This window comes from Oryza brachyantha, chromosome 6 (assembly GCF_000231095.2).
Source record: "Oryza brachyantha chromosome 6, ObraRS2, whole genome shotgun sequence".
Taxonomy (NCBI): domain Eukaryota; kingdom Viridiplantae; phylum Streptophyta; class Magnoliopsida; order Poales; family Poaceae; genus Oryza; species Oryza brachyantha.
Genome location: NC_023168.2, coordinates 17,512,569 through 17,528,888, shown reverse-complemented (window position 1 = coordinate 17,528,888; position 16,320 = coordinate 17,512,569). Strand labels below are relative to the sequence as shown.

At 39.7% G+C, this 16,320-nt stretch overlaps 1 long non-coding RNA gene across 6 annotated transcripts; it reads left to right on the top strand.

Annotated features, from left to right (window-relative positions):
- The first annotated feature begins 230 nt into the window (after positions 1 to 230).
- On the top strand, positions 231 to 5,594 carry LOC102704153. Of its 6 annotated transcripts, none has more exons than XR_005812033.1 (6): positions 231 to 523; positions 1,049 to 1,307; positions 1,435 to 2,073; positions 3,430 to 3,630; positions 4,026 to 4,150; positions 4,331 to 5,594. It is a non-coding gene; the product is annotated as an uncharacterized LOC102704153 (long non-coding RNA). The 6 variants fall into 6 exon arrangements; XR_423624.3 differs by having other exon boundaries at positions 231 to 1,307; positions 1,435 to 1,672; positions 1,747 to 2,073; XR_005812032.1 differs by having other exon boundaries at positions 231 to 1,307; positions 1,747 to 2,073.
- The last annotated feature ends 10,726 nt before the right edge of the window (positions 5,595 to 16,320 follow it).

Below are 16,320 nucleotides of genomic sequence, written 5' to 3'. Positions count from 1 at the left end.
ATATAACTTCTATTAAGCTAAGACAAATTAAACTCTACCAAAGTATGCCCATTGTTTTACTTATACTTGATACATACAAAATAACTTATTAGTGATTAAAAGAATAAATCATGAATAAAATTCTTATAAACATGTTCCGAGCAATTTAAAAATAATTTTAGAAATAAACCTAAACTCACTTTTCAAAATTAAATTTTCGTTTAAGCTCCTAAGCAGAACGACAAGGGATGGCACGCAATAATCTCAGGAGGTCGGAATGCATTTTTTTCCCCCGGTTGCAAAGTATTGCACTAATCGTCGCCGAGAGCGAGCCCTAGTTCCTCATTGTCTCGTCCTCGTCCAGTCCAGTGTGCGCCTCGCGCTTGCGATCCCATTGCCAACCGAGCCCGCCGCTGCGGAGGGGGCTGGTCGTTGCGAGGAGGAAGGGGGCTTTATCCATGGCGCGTCGCCCCGCTGCGAAGCAGCGCAACGGATCCGGATGGCGCTCCTCGCTGCTAGAAAAAGGCCACGGATCCGCTCTCTGGTTGGTATCAGGGAGTATGTTTTTTAATAAAAAAAAATTATTTCAATCCTACAATTCCCCTTGACTACTATTACAAGTCTGTGTCCAGTTTATTTTTAGTATCAAACTATCAATTCCAAAGGGAAATTCAGGATTGGCATGCAGGGCCAATTAGACAGGTCATTAGGATCTAGGATTGACTGGGCCAATTAGATATTTGCTTAAGTGAAAAAAATTGAAAGGTTTACTCAGAAGAAGAAATCTGCTTGTTTTTAACACTACAGACCTTGTGCTTAACCTTTTTTTAAATACTGAATTGCAATTTATCATAAGTTTGTTGCGTACTATGTCCATTTGTTCTTGTAAAAATTGCGTATGAACTCAAAAGGAAAAGATAACCGATATGGTACTTGTGCTTCACATTTGGATTGTTGAAATTGACTGTAATCAGAAAATAATCTTGTTCAAGAAGCGGTTTCATTAAATTTCAGCTAGCCATTGTCAAACTAAATGCTGTGGTTAACTCTTCTTTCTATGTCTCTGTAGCCTATCCTACATCAAGTACCTGTGCAGGTGCTAGGTAATCAGATCAAGAATTTGCTGCAGTTTGCACTTTTACTACTAATGGCATCATCAGTCGAGCATCCCTTCCATGCCACAATAAGGAACCGAACACGTAATCCCGGTGAGGCACATCCACCCGGAAGTTAACCTTGAAAGTCTTCTTTGCACCATAGTTCTCGAAGACTAGAACTTTTGGGGTCACCGTGACATTGATGCCCCGTGGAGCAGACACTACAGCATGGTAAGTACTATCTCGACAGCCTACATTTGTCATAGTTCGAGTGACCGAATAGCTCTTCTTCAGGTTTGGTATGGTAATTGATGGGTAATTTAGAGTAGCAGCTGATGATGGGGCTCTGTCAGTGCAGGTGCTGTTATCTCTAGTTATTAGGCGTAAGGAGTGGTCATCATAGCCTATTGCACAGAGGAATGACTTATAATCTTCAGAATATGCGTCAAAGATTATCCCTGGGTTAAGAGCTTTGATGGGATCTGCAAAGCCCGAACCAAAATCGAAAGGGGTTGCTGTTCTTCCATTAGGATCGGTGGTTATGGCATTGCGTTTGTTGTCCAGTACAGTTGCTGCAAATAGGATTTGTCAGATTGGTAGCTAAATTGCTGTATTTGACGAATACGATATCAACTTGTACCTGTTGTCATGATTGCTGATTTGATTGCAGAAGGAGACCATGATGGATATGCACCTTTGACAAGAGCAGCTATTCCTGCAACATGGGGGCACGCCATGGAAGTTCCAGAAAGGATGTTGAAGTGCTTATCCTCCTTAGCAGGAGACCATGCTGCCAATATGTTCAGCCCAGGAGCACCAATATCTGGCTACAGAATGCCGAAGTTTCTAGTAAACACATCAGTAAATATATGACCAGTAGTATTGTTTTTTTCAAGTTTGGTTACCTTCAGAATCTCTGGTGTCAATGAATTTGGACCTCTTGAAGAGAAGGCTGCCACCCTAGGGGCATCTCTAGAACCTAAAATCGTCTTCGCTGGTAAGATCATTGTACTGGCATGCCTGTAGAATTTGCTTTAGAGAAAAGATTGACATGCTAACAAAATACCCTTTTCAACATTAACTGCAATATTTGGTAGACAACCTTGTACTATTGATATAGGAAAGAATTTTGTCACCCGGTGTTTTCCCGACAACAGTACCAGGAAGAGTAAAATGGTTAGCAACATGATCCTCCATCTCGTCAATGAGGATCATCCCAAGAGCGCCAGCTTCCTTCACTACCATACTCTTTGATACACGAGAGTCTGATGACCCTTTAGTATGGTGGCAAATGAGAATCTTTCCCCTAACTTTTGTCCTATTTAAAGAGCTGTCCAGACAGAAGCTAGCAACAACAGCCACAAGTAAACTCAGTTTATTGAATTTTTCAAAAAAAAAAATCAACTCAAGATATTCATTCTAGTTACATTATTATTAAAAGCTTTTTTCCCATCCTTGAGAAGGTACCATGACATAGAAAACAGTGATACCTCTTGGTACTTCCTCAAAGATGATAAAATTGCTCTATTATTAATAATGTACCTGGATTGGTAGGGAGTGAAATAGCCTGCGTTGGCTTCTGAAGCTGAAATAGTCTTAACTGAAGTGTGCATGTGGTATGTACTCAAGCTCTCACCCTTTGCATCAAGGAAAAGGCACAATGTTCAGAAATTAATCTTGTGCGTGCATTCGAATTAATGTTGGAACTATCATTTAAGAACTAAAGTTACCATTATGAAGGTACCATTTGCCAGCCTGATATAGGAGGCAAAAGATCTATCAGTTGTTCCTGCAGCAACTGTTAGCATCCATGGTGCAAGGTTAGTTGCTGAGCCCTGTCTCCCAGCATTCCCTGCAGATGAAATAACCAGTATTCCATTGCTTGTTGCATGGAATGAGCCGATGGATATGGCATCAGTGAAGTAGCCACCCTGAGGATAGTCTGGGCCTAGAGACACCGAGATAATGTCGACGCCATCGCTGATGGCATCGTCGAATGCAGCAAGAATGTCTGCATCATAGCAGCCTGAGTCCCAGCAGGTCTTGTAGGCTGCAATCCTTGCCATGGGGGCTCCTCCCCGGCCTCCTCCAGTTCCCAAACCTCTGTAGTTCATGTTTCTCACAAACCTTCCAGCCGCTATTGAGGCAGTGTGACTGCCATGCCCTGAGCTGTCTCTCGGAGATATGAACTTGATGGCACTTTTACTTGGGCTGTTTTCTTCTGTTTGATAACCTCTGAGGTAATACCTACCTCCTATTATCTTCCTATGATATTAGGGGAGATTCATTAATGTGTGAAATCTATGTTGGATTATGTGATTGAGTTTTGAACCATGTTGTTTACCTGTTACAGGTGAAATTTGATGGCGAGTTTGCCTCTCCACGCTGGCATTTCCCTCTCCATCTTGTAGGAACCGGAGACATTCCATGATCTCTGAAACTAGGGGATTCTGGCCATATTCCTGGGAGAAAGAGGCACAAGGCACACAGATTCTGTGAATTACTGGTCAATAAAAATCTCTCCAGTTTCTGTCAACCCAATTTTATTGCTTATGTAAGTACCATTCTTGCTGAGCATGATGAAACATGTCATTATTGAAAATTCCCAATCAAGGTCAGGATGGAAAGAAATAGTATCCAGACCATCTGTAGTATATGCATGTTCTACCCTAACAACAACCAAAAACCTATATCAATCTAATCTTTGCAACTTTGTCATCATTGGCAGTTTTTAGGGTGAACAGACAACCAATATAATTGATGGAAGGGACCCTATCATAATAGGATTCTGGTGTCACATGATGCTTGGAATGGACATAACACAGCTAAAACTTCACAGTCCACACTACCTGAAAGATGAATACTGAATAATACACTTATTGTAGTTTATCTCACCTGTGTCAATAAATCCAATAATGACATTCTCCTGGTTCTTGCTTGATAATTCAGGTACCTCAGCTGCTGTATCGACGGACAAGCCCATGAAATCCCATGAATGAGTGGTGTGGAGACTCCTCTTTGCGTTTGGGAACACTGAGATGACACCAGGCATATCTGCAGAAGTATGTACCAGAGTAAGTTTTCAGTCATCACCTCACCAGGCTCACGTGCCAGGATGCTAAAGCTATCAGAAGCCATGCTTGTATAAGGAAATCACCAGCTAATTTCAGGGCTTGCTGTTTATTCAGCTTTGCTGCAAATCCTTGGAAACCATTGCTGTAACTGTAGATATACGATGCCTCTGCTTTCTCCAGGCTGAAACCATGCATCCAATTAATCAAGCTGCACAACAAGTCCAGAAGATACGTTGATGAATATCGGCAGCTGGTGATGAACTCATCTCAAACCTTCCGTCGTGAACAGCTGTCAGCATCTGTTGATGAAGCCTCAGCATGTCATGCCGATCGTCACTGGTGCCCTGCAATCCTTTGCCCATGTAAACAACATAAACCTGAAACCAACATCCATCAAGAATGTGTTAAACCACTGGGAAGAGGTCAAGGAAGAAGATAAACGCCAAGACATAAGTGCAGGAGGTAGAGCACAGAGTGAATGCAAGAAAGTAGAGTTGTGCATGATAGGAGATGGACTACTGACACCAACCTGAGCACATGAACAAGAGGAAAAGAATTCTCCTAGTAACACCAGAGAGAGCACGAGGAAGAACATACTGTCTCTGTCTCTGCCCTGCCAACAAGCCATGTATCACAAACACCCACACATGCAGAGATAGACAGACAGAAGGGAATGAGGTTTTAGGTTTTTGAATTGTAAGCCTGCAACCATGCATATGGCCAGTTTCATATGGAAGAGTCTGCCTCGTGAAACTGCCAAGCTACACCACTACCATATTTCAGCTATCTGAATTGAGCAGCATGGCAAGTTTATGGGCATGTTGGGAGAGCTTCTGGCAGTCACAGCTTCTCTCAGAATCTCTAGCTCCCTAAACTATATAAATTTTCGAAAAAATATTTTTATAGAATCTAGAAAATGAACTAGGAGCCGAAATGCTATAAAACTCTTTTTTTCCATATTCTGACAAGCTCCCCAAATAGGGCATATACTATATAAAGTCATAAACCTTGGAGCTAGAGGGATGCAATGGCTGGCCTTTCAGAACACTTTTCCTGCTACTTCCCTCTTGTTAAACGAAACCGAGATGGCAACAAGCATAAAATGAAGGTAAGCATCATGATACCGTATGGAGACCAGGCAGCTAATCAGAGCAATGACATGCAGAACTCCTGCTTTTGGATCCGATAACAATAATATTGCTGATACAGATACAGTGCCGAGAAGATTGTTGTACCCAGAACGCAAGCCTCTGGGGAGAGTATCTTGTCGTCAGACACACTCTTTTTTACCTTTTTCCTTTTGTAAAAGGCTATACATCTTGAATACAGAATACTCCACTTTGCTTTCATGCCGTTGAGTTGCACAGTAGTATATATGCATCAGGGCAACATAGTTTGGATCTTGTCAGATCAGCAGCTGGTGTGCAAACTAACGCACCATATTGGCGCTTCTGTTTATGATTATAAGTTAAAATTTGAATTTTTAATTTGGAGTTGATTTTGGGTTTTTTTTCACTGAAGTTTATTTTTCAGCCTTAGTTTTTAAATCACTAAGAATACATATATATAAAAGTTTATTTATAAATTATTTTTCGTTTATAAATATATCATTTGGCTTTTTTTATTAAAAAAACGAACAATCACCTGGATTTGATTGCCCGAAACACTGAAAAAAGTTGCGAAAGATGAGGATTTGGGGGAGCATGTTTCTCAATATCCTCAACTGAAAACTGGCCAAAATATGAGGCTCCTCCAAAGCCTGCGTCGTCGCAACGAATACTTTTGCACTCTCCGTGTCGTCGTGCTCCTGTCGCCTCTACTGCTGTACGTGCTCACCATTAGTACTCCAATACCTGAGCATAAAACTAGTGTGTTCGCCATCCAGGGCGTCTTGATGATCGTATAGAAAATGGCGTATTTTGATAGTGTAGTTCGCAGCTAACGCACTTCGTGGTTGGTCCACTAAAGGAGGGCGATACCTCTTCTTGCCTTTGGTTAATTTGTTAGAGCATGTACAATAATAGGCTATAAATCAACCATAAACATATTTTAAAGAGATAAAAGAAGAGAGAAAAGCAGTGAGCTACTAATTTGTAGCCAGCTGCAGTACAGACTCCAAGACGTAGTGTGTATGATATACAAGACCATGTATTAATGCTTTGTAGGTATATGAATTGACTATTAGATTGACTATAGATAAATTTGAGCTAGTAGTTGGCAATCTTTTCACTCGAGATTATGTATGTGCAATTAATCATGCTGGCTTGATGCGTCTTTTAGTCTTGGAATCTTACTAGTTACTGCAGTGGATCGAGCTTTTATGTGAAGCTCGAGAAGGCTCTTTTCATGTGTTCCACACTTACCTGGGTTGCCACTTTAAAACTTTGATGATCGATGTGCTTGATGAATAGCACGAGCGCTTCTCGCAGAAGCTAATGCAGGAGCAACGGTAATCCATATCGGGCGCCACTAGAGATGACAATGGGCCCGTTTCCCGTTTCTATGTGGGAATTCTTCCGTTAGGATATGGAGATGATAGCAAATGATTTTTCTCGGAAGGTTAAATAGGAGAAAATATGTACTCGCTAGGTCTTGTGAGGGCGGGGATGATCCTCCTTGCCCTGTCCTCGTTTTACGTGGAGACCTGGTTAACAGACACATATGAGTTTGAAATTTTTTTTCATGTCATATGATTATATTCACTTATATTTAATAAACAATAATTTTGAACTTATATCATGTAAATTAGTAAATATATGTTGATTTATTGATATAAAATATGGCTTACATAATGGTTTGAGTTGTATAATTCCACCGTCCAAAATATATATAGAGGTGATAATGGACTAAGGCCAATAAGTTCTCACAACCTAACTCAGCTCTTATATATTTTTAACTTAAACTTTATAAATTTTAACTCATGTCTTCAACACTTCAATTATGTATGCCAAAATAGAGAGACATTACCACCTGACGTATGTGATGGAGAAGCGACCTTAGAGCATCCCAACAGTTTATCTATCACATCCTCTATCGTAAAAAATAGAAGATAAAAGATAAAGATTGAGCTCCAACGGAATATACATCTTATCCTCTATTTTTAGATATCATACATATTTAGAGAGAGAAACTCTATATGAATGTTCTCTCTCCATCCTCCTGGAGGATGTTATATATGGATGATCTGCTTGAGTACCAAGAGATATAGATGATGAAACTGTTTTAATGATCATCCAAATAAAGATATGGATGACCAAATTTAGATAATCTGTTGGGGATGCCCTTAGCCATGATCGATCCTCCCACGTGTCGCTGCACACTGTAGTTTTTTGGCAGGGCGTGCGGGCGTGTCTCCTTTGTATCCTCTTGCGCTAGCTGTCATTGGCTCTGAGGGACATGTATCGGTCGACTGGTATGTAATTTATGTTTGGCTCTAATTCAGCTAAGTTTTATTGTTTTTAATAATATTAAAGATACCAAAAAAAGTAAATGTATAAGATAAAATCACAACAGCAACGATGAAAAACCTTAGTTTATTGTTGAGCTAAACTAAAACTGCTCAGGAGTAAGGAATAAATACCCGTGCCGATGGCTAGCTGCCACGCATACCGGCACTTGGCGATGCGTGGCCAAAGCTGTCAGTTTTAGGTGACCGTAGGCATACTGGTCTTGTGCTGAGTCTCGGTGCAGCAGGGTTGGCCCTCCCGGCCGCGGGGGTTCAGACTTCAGCGGCTTCAGAAATCAGAACCCAACAGCGCTTTGCCTCGAACTCTCTGTTTTTTAAAGGTATAACTCAAGACGCATACGAACACACAGTACACTCACATCATAGCACACACGCGCACACGTGTGCGTGTACCTACAACACATTTAGGATTTTGGAGGTACGCACGCGTGAGAGAGGGAAATCCTCAAGCGAGTTACAGTCTCAAGTATCAAAGTCGCGTGGGCTGCTTGTGCGTCCACGGGGCTAGCCATTCTAACCTCGAACTCTATATTGATCACGTCTCGTTGTCCCTACAGATTGTCGTAACTAGCGGCGTCTCCTCCGAATGAGATGGCGCAGGCATTGCCATCCGCGTGGGTTTTCCAGTAATTTTTCATGTAGAACACTAGGAGGCATATTTACAAATAAAGATAATTTATGAATTAACACTTTACACACTTGTACTTATTAATCTTGGCTGTAAAATAAACTGTGACGGAAACCTCAAAATCAACTCTAAATTTAAGGTTGAAAACTTAAATTCTGGTGTATAAACATTTTTAACACTTTGTTAGCATCCTTGAAAAAGTACCTCGAGGTATCTTAAGATAGTAAAATTTTGTCCTAAAAATTTTGGTAGTTCAAGGTACATTTTAAGGATGGTAAAAAACCCTAAATATAAACAGAATTGAAAAGATCACGAAGGTGTACTTTTCTTCCATTACCATGAGATATGAATTACTTACCAACTCATAAATTCTGCAATAAATTTACTAAGTTTTTTTTGTATTTTTCAAATTGTTGGATGCCACCAACGCAGTGTCCTAGCTCCAGAGTTTGCACCTGCCCTAACTACTAGTAGTATTCTCTAAAAAAAAAAACTACTAGTAGTATGAAGTTGACGACGTGGTTTGCTATTTCATAAAGGAAGAATATTCTGTCAGTGACTCATGACCAATACCGAAAATCTTCTATTTTATAAAGTACACCTAAATTAAACAAGTAGACGCAGAGCACCTAACCTAATTGGGCATTACAAAGTCTGCAGCAATACATGCTAATTATAAGCCTTTCATTCTCATCACCTATAGTCATGCATGCTATGTCTATGATAACTATTAATCCTACCTACGCACAACCACAAGTCGTTTTGTCATTAGACAAGAGAAAGAGCATAGCAGAGAATCTTGAGTAATCTCTAGTCCTTGCAGAGAGCTTGATGGTTGACAAAAGCCCCAAAAGTGCAGAGCTAGCATAATTAGGCAATTAGCATCGCGTCTCTGTTGGACCAATCTCAATGAATGTTTTATGGGTATCATACACATTAAATAGAGTACAACATCAGTAAAATTGCTAACTTGGCAAGGTTATTAAATGATGGGGTTTTATGATGAGAGAGGAGTTTCATCGCATGAAACTCATCTGGCTCGGTTATCTAGATTACAGATAACTATGTCATGAAACTATACATTGAGAGTGACATTAAGCCAAACACATATTTACAAATAAAAAATAGTTTATGAATCAAACTTTTATATGTGTTCTTAGCAATCTAAAAACTAAGCCTAGAAAATAAACTACAATAAAAACACCCTAAAATAAACTCTAAATATAAAATCAAAAATTTAAATCATGGCTTATAAGAGTAAGCGAAAAAACGGGACTCCGGTTGCCTACATACTTTGGCCGACCGTATTCATTCATTTGATGTTAACAGGAGGAATTGACGATGGAATTCGGTGTACCCAAGGACGTGAGCTCCGTACCTCGCTCAACTCTGTACCCGGCATTCAGATTGAGAAATGGCCATGGATGATTAGGTTTCACACTTGGTCACGACGAGACCAGATAACCACAGCGATAACAACATCGATCGATGCATGCGGAAAAAAAAAGATTGGGGGGGGGGGGGGGGGGGGATGAACACGGCACCATGCAGTGCATTTTGATGAAGCGACTGGCTGAAAGTCTTCAATTTTCTTTGGGGGCTTCACCTGATTAAAAAAATATTTTACAGTTTAAACTTATATGTGTGTGTTCTTTTATGATTAAAAGCAACGGCTTAAACAATGGTGAAAAACTTAATACCAACTCTAAATCTAAATTCTGAAAATTAAATTTTAATTTTTAAACATAAACATGAGAAAAAAAGAATCCTAAGTTATCCGTCATTGCTAGCTGGTGAAAATAAGTAATGTGAGATATGTGTGCTCGATCAGGCTCCACGATATCTCTGGGCGGCTCTTAATTAATTGTCGTTAGCAAAAACAAGGCAGCTGTTGTGTAAATGAGTTAAAGTCAGCATGGGGGTAGCTAGAGCTGCATATATTACGGTCAGTCAACTTGGGTGGTTAAGGTAATCAATCATATAGATTGACGAAAATGCTCGATTGACATCTTTAATCATTCACGAGACTTGTTAAACTTACGTTGGCAAACCAGCTCCTAGCTAGATCTGCCGTTCTAACGTCCAATCCGGCTTACAATCAAGCTAGGCTTCGTTTGAAACACGAAAACAGATGTGTTCCTGTGTAACAAAATTGGTTTTAAAATCAAGTGCACTGTTATTTTTTTATTTCTCCTTATGTTTATAAGGTAAAATTTGATCATCTTAAATTTAAAGTTGATTTTAGATTTTTCTTATCATAGATTATTTTTTAGTATTTGTTTTATATCGCTGAAAATACCAAACAATTATTCCGTGCCCTTTATGCATCCTAAATAGGGCCATTTTAACTTGTGAAATAACCAATCGAATTCGTTTTATTTATCTCACATAGCTCGCTCTCATGTGGTGCAGTGGTGAGTTACCTATCTTGGAGTCTCACCTTCTTAGTATTTTACATATTTGTTACACATGCCCGGTTCTCGATCCATGAAATACCGTATTTTTAAAAGTGTTCTATATAGAAATTTATCATCTAACTTTCTAAAATAGATTTTTCAACTTTGCAGTAATTAAATCCATCGTCTGTACTGTCAAATAGTTTAATATATCATAAAAATTAGAAAATCTTTCCTCTTACCAAAGCCTTCTTGTCTCTCTTACATTATTAATTTTGTCTTTACCATCTGTGAAAAAATACGTAAAATTTCGCTATGCCAAATTGTCAATGCACCAGGGACGTCTTTTTTTTCTTTCTTTCTGAAAAAGACCAGAGAAGTCTACTTCCTCCGAACAGGGGAAGCCGAGATGGGCGACAGTTTTGTCACAGCAAAGCTGGCATTGATCAGTCCCGGCCGCGGACTTGGTACGGCGATCTCAATGTCGCCGGGACAGGGAGGGAGGCCGCCGCGCGCGGGCCGGCGATGAAGACGCCACCTGGAGACATACGTCCTCACCTTTCGGTTTTTTTTTCCGAAAAAACTAAACAACATATTTACAAATAAAAAATAATTTAGAGACAAGACTTTTATATACGTGTTATCGACGATCTAGATGTAAAAGTCCGAAAAAGAAACTTCGATGAAAACCTCCAGTGTTAGCACTAAATTTAAGTTTTAAAATTTTAATTTTAAACTATAAATAGAAGCGAAAAGATGAGGCTAAAATTGCGGTGGTTTGGAACCCCGGTTCCACGGCGATCCGTCGTTCGGCGAGGGACACTGGACAAGCACAGGTGAGCTGCCTGCCGGCTGCCGCGTACCAGTGTCTCCGACGAGCAACAGGAAAAAGAATAGGGATCAAACATGACAAGATTGCACGGCGCGTCGGCGCCAGCTACGTGCGGTGTATGTGCGGCCATGAACTGAGACTGGATCGTCGTTCTCCTATCCACGCGTTGCCGGAGACGGGGTGACGTTTTCGTGGTGGTGCCACCGTCGATGGAGACAATGTTTCTCAGTCAACCTTGTCTATTCAGCGACCTATTGTTGCCGATTACTCCCTCCACGCTTTAGGTTTGTTCAGATCACTTTAAGATTAATCAAGTTTATACAAAAATTGTAAATAATGGTTTCAACAAAAAGTAGAATATTTCATTCTAGATTTAGTGAAACTCGAAAAATTTAATGAAACATAAAATAGAAAATTTTAAATTTTTGCTTATATATATAAACAGAAGCGAAAAGATTAGTTTGATATTTTTGAAGTGTGGTAAGAATTATCTATACTTAACTGTTAAAACCTAACAACAGTGGAATGATTAAAACCTTCGGATCTCCAAACATTGTCGTGTTTTTCTTAAAAAAAAATACAAAAATATGTTGAAAATAAACAAGGGAATTCCTAGCTGCTAGCCCAATTCTGGAGCACCACAACTCACCCGCAACTAGGGCTGGATAACGAGCTGGCTCGGCCAGCTCGTTATAAAACTCGAGCTGGCTCGTTAGATTCGTGAGCCATGCATAAAAAGTTAACCTACATAATTTTTCAATAGGTTATACAAGTAAATTTTTATTTCAAACATGCAAATCATATGAAATTGTATTTAAATATTAAAGTTTAAACCAACAAGTCATATGGTGAACCTATGAAGTACTGAACACGCATTCCAGGGTGAAATCAATGAACGCCGGTGAATCTTGTATCTTTGGTCTAGCTCGTTAGGCTCGCGAGCAGCTCACGAGCCAGCTCGAGCTGGCTCATTATCTCTAACGAGTTAAAATGCTAACTCGGCTCGTTAAAAAAAATGAAACGAGCCAAGTCGAGCTGAGCCGAGTTTATCACGAGTCGAGCGAGCTAATGAGCCACGAGCTTTCTGTCCACCTCTGCCCGCAACGCCACTCTGCATGTAACATTCAGTAAAACCTCCACACTAGGCCGTGTTCTTTTACACATATTTTCTTTAGCTTTTACACGTGCGTTTATTCAACGGTTTCTCCAACGGTTAAATCATATAATTTTTGTAAAAAATTTATATACAGACATTCGTCATCTTATATTTACAAAATAGATTTTCAACTTTCTAGCCAGTTAATTTTATCATTAATATTATCAAATAAGTAGTCCAAAAGACAAAATCTTTAATTCTGTATCAGTGAGGTGCTTCCCTTCCACGAAAGAATGGCTACTGTGGTGTGGGTGGCTGCACTTGGGCGTCGATCAGCTCCGGCCTCCTCCGAGCATTTCGCCGTCATGTCGCCGCGCTGCCTCCAAATGCATCCGCCACGCACAAGACATTTCGGGGGCCCATGCTTAACTCCCCATTCGTCTCTGCTTAAGCTCCTGCAGGTTGTCTGAATGATTGGGAAATTCTGGGGTGCACAAAATTCACATCAGCAGTCCTGCGACAGTGAACAGAGGAGGATGCTGTTTACTGCCCCTTGTGCCTTTTGGTATTTAGGGCTGGGGGTGTCCTAGATTCCATGCAGGTGTATAGCTAGAATCGTTTGTTGCTGTAGATTTTCTTTATATATTAAAATGAAATGTGTTTGGGTATGGAAGATTTGGTGGAAAGTCATGTCAGATGCTCTGGTTTCTGTGTGGAGAAAAATTGTCTGAACAATGTTAGTTTTGCTCCATGCGATCTTGGTCGATTATAACAGTTTAGTTAACAGAACAGAGCACAGAGGTTTTGGTCTTTGTTTGATCAGACCGATCGTAGTGTATTATTTAGGCCCTCTTTAGTTTTCAAATTTTTTTCCCAAAACATTACATCGCACCTAAATAAAGCATTAAATATACATGGATATTAAAACTAATTACGTAGTTATGGAGAAAATCGCGAGACGAATCCTTTGAGCCTAATTAGGACGTGAGTATCCATAAGCGTTATAGTAACCAATATGTGCTAATGACGAATTAATTAGACTCAAAAGATTCGTCTCGCAGTTTCTAGACGGAATCTGAAATTTGTTTTGTAATTAAACGTAAGACGAAATCTGAAATTTGTTTTATAATTAGACTACGTTTAATACTTCAAATATATGTTCAAAAGTTTGATGTGATGTTTTTTAAAAAGATTTTACAAACTAAACGAGACCTTTTTTAGATGACTAGGAAAAACGTGAAAGAAATTCCAAACATCTCACCTTTTTTTTCTCTTCCAAGAGACGTACAGATGCAGTGCATACCATTACATATAAATACTACACTCACGTACCCACGAGAGTGCACTTCTTATCGCTGCTCAAATTAACAGATGCATGTATAGTATTTTTTTATGTTTCCTCTCAGCAACCCTGTATTTTGATTGGATCTCTCTCTCTGTGAAAACCCATGTAAGCACATGTTTAAACACATGTACTCTCACGTAATAATTTTGTGCTTGCGTGTGGTTCTCACAAGAATAATGAAGGAAATTCAATGCATTATCCAGACCAAATATTTAGAGTAGTTGTCCCTTTCGTTTAGGATGTTATATGTCTGTGTATAAGTGTATTTGACCAAAAGTGTAGCCATTCCCTAATCTGAACCCCCCCCCCCCTCCCTCTGAGTAGAAACGAGTAATTTGCACTGCTAGTACAACTTATGAAGAAATCACTCAATATCAAGCAAAGAAATACTCCTTCCGTTTCATAATGTAAGACTTTCTAGTCTTGTCTAGATTCATATGAATGCTAATGAATCTATATATATATATATATATATATATATATATATATATATATATATATATTTTATATATATATATATATATATATATATATATATATATATATTAATCAAGTGATGAATTTAGGCAAGACTAAAAAATCTTACAATAGAAAACGGAGGTAGTACCTTGGTAAGTGGGAACAGAGGTGGAACCAAAGCCTAACGATTCAGCAAATCAGAAACCAATATAAAATCTCTCCAATATCTCGTCTTAATCACTTGCGTCGCCCCTTTCCATTGGTGTCATTTTCGCCGCCAGTGTTCCGCTCTCCCCTCTTTCAGTGACGTCATTCGCCTCTCCCCTCCTTGTCATATGGACTCTCCTCCTTAGTACATAGCACTAGAGGCCTAGCATAGGTAGGCGGTGAGGGTGACCATAGGGGCATATGTTCCCCACTGAGAACATGTCGATGAACAGTAAAGTGGTGGAGCTATTTCTATCGCCACGAGATCTCTCGTGATGCTACACGGGACGGTGTGCCATTGTGGTTGAGTAGGCGGTCGAGGGTTGCCCCATGCATTTTTCATCGAATATGTCCTCAAGAGCTCATGCTAGATCTATCTCATGCCCCTCTAGATCTGACATGGAAGGAGCTTAGTGAGGAGTCTCCCACTAACAAGCTTAGCATTCAGTTATAGCGGCGGTAGAGGGTCCTCCTACTAAGTTTAGTTATTACTAGATCTAGCTTTTTTCTCCCTAGATTTGCATCTCACTTCACCGTCACCAAACACACGAAGGGGCATACAACGGTCATGTTCTCACTCCACAACATAGCTTGTCACCATGTCTTACAGTCGCATGCATGGCCTCAAACATGTTGGACCCACAGCGAGGCATAAGTACCGTCGCAGGAGCACAGTTTGGTTCGACCTAAAACAAACGGCCCAAGCTGTTGTAGCAAAGCCATTTAAAACATTGCATCTTGAATATCTTCATGATACACATTTAATTGCTAGTGTATATGTAAGAGTGAGTACAATAAGTAATGTAAGCAGACTCTAAAAATGGTCAAGTCATATTTATGCTTACGTGGAGGAGAGAGGAAAGGAGAGAGAAGAAACCGGTCTACAGATTTACAGCCAGCTGTAACACCAGCTCCAAAACATTGTGTGTGTATGATAGGTGGTCCATACATTGATGATGTTGCATATGTTTGTATGTAACTATTGTATAAATTGGCTCTGTGTTAGCTCTTAGGATGCGTTTGGTTCGTGGACTAGGTGGAATGGGTTAGGTCCATCCCTGTTTTACAGGATGAGTTGGTTCTATTTTCTATTTAGTTGAAAGGATGGGTTGGACCATGTTTTTTGTTTGGTTGGAGCCGGGATAAGATGTGATCATTTGTTTAGTTCGATGATGAATTTGGGATGGTTGGAATAAATATCACATATGCACATACAGTGCAACAAGGTTGATCTCAATTTCTTCATCATAATTAAATTCACTGGTTAAACAATATTAAATGATGAGCATTTTTCCCATCCTTGAAGAGGTACCATAAGGTGCCACTATTTTCTATGTAAAATTTGGTACCTCTTAACAGTGGTACCTCCTGATACCTTATGAATGATGGTAAAATTGCTCTTAAATGATACATCAGCAAACAATATAAAAACTCTAGCTTCACCGAACCATGCTAGGATGGATCCATTACATCGTTTTAGTTAGATAGGTTGGGCCCGGATCTGAGAGAAATATTTCTCTCTTAGGTCCAATCTTTTTCTGGTTCTAACTCATCATACTCATTCACTAACCAAACATGGTCATTGATGGTTGGCTCTATACTAACATATCTCATCCCTAGAACCAAACATGACATGAAAAGATTTTGAATCTAGTAATTAGTTTTTCTACCGACATTGTTCCAAGTACGTCCAGCAACCACGACGTGAGGTAGAAAAATGGGTCAACGGACGCCGGTCAGA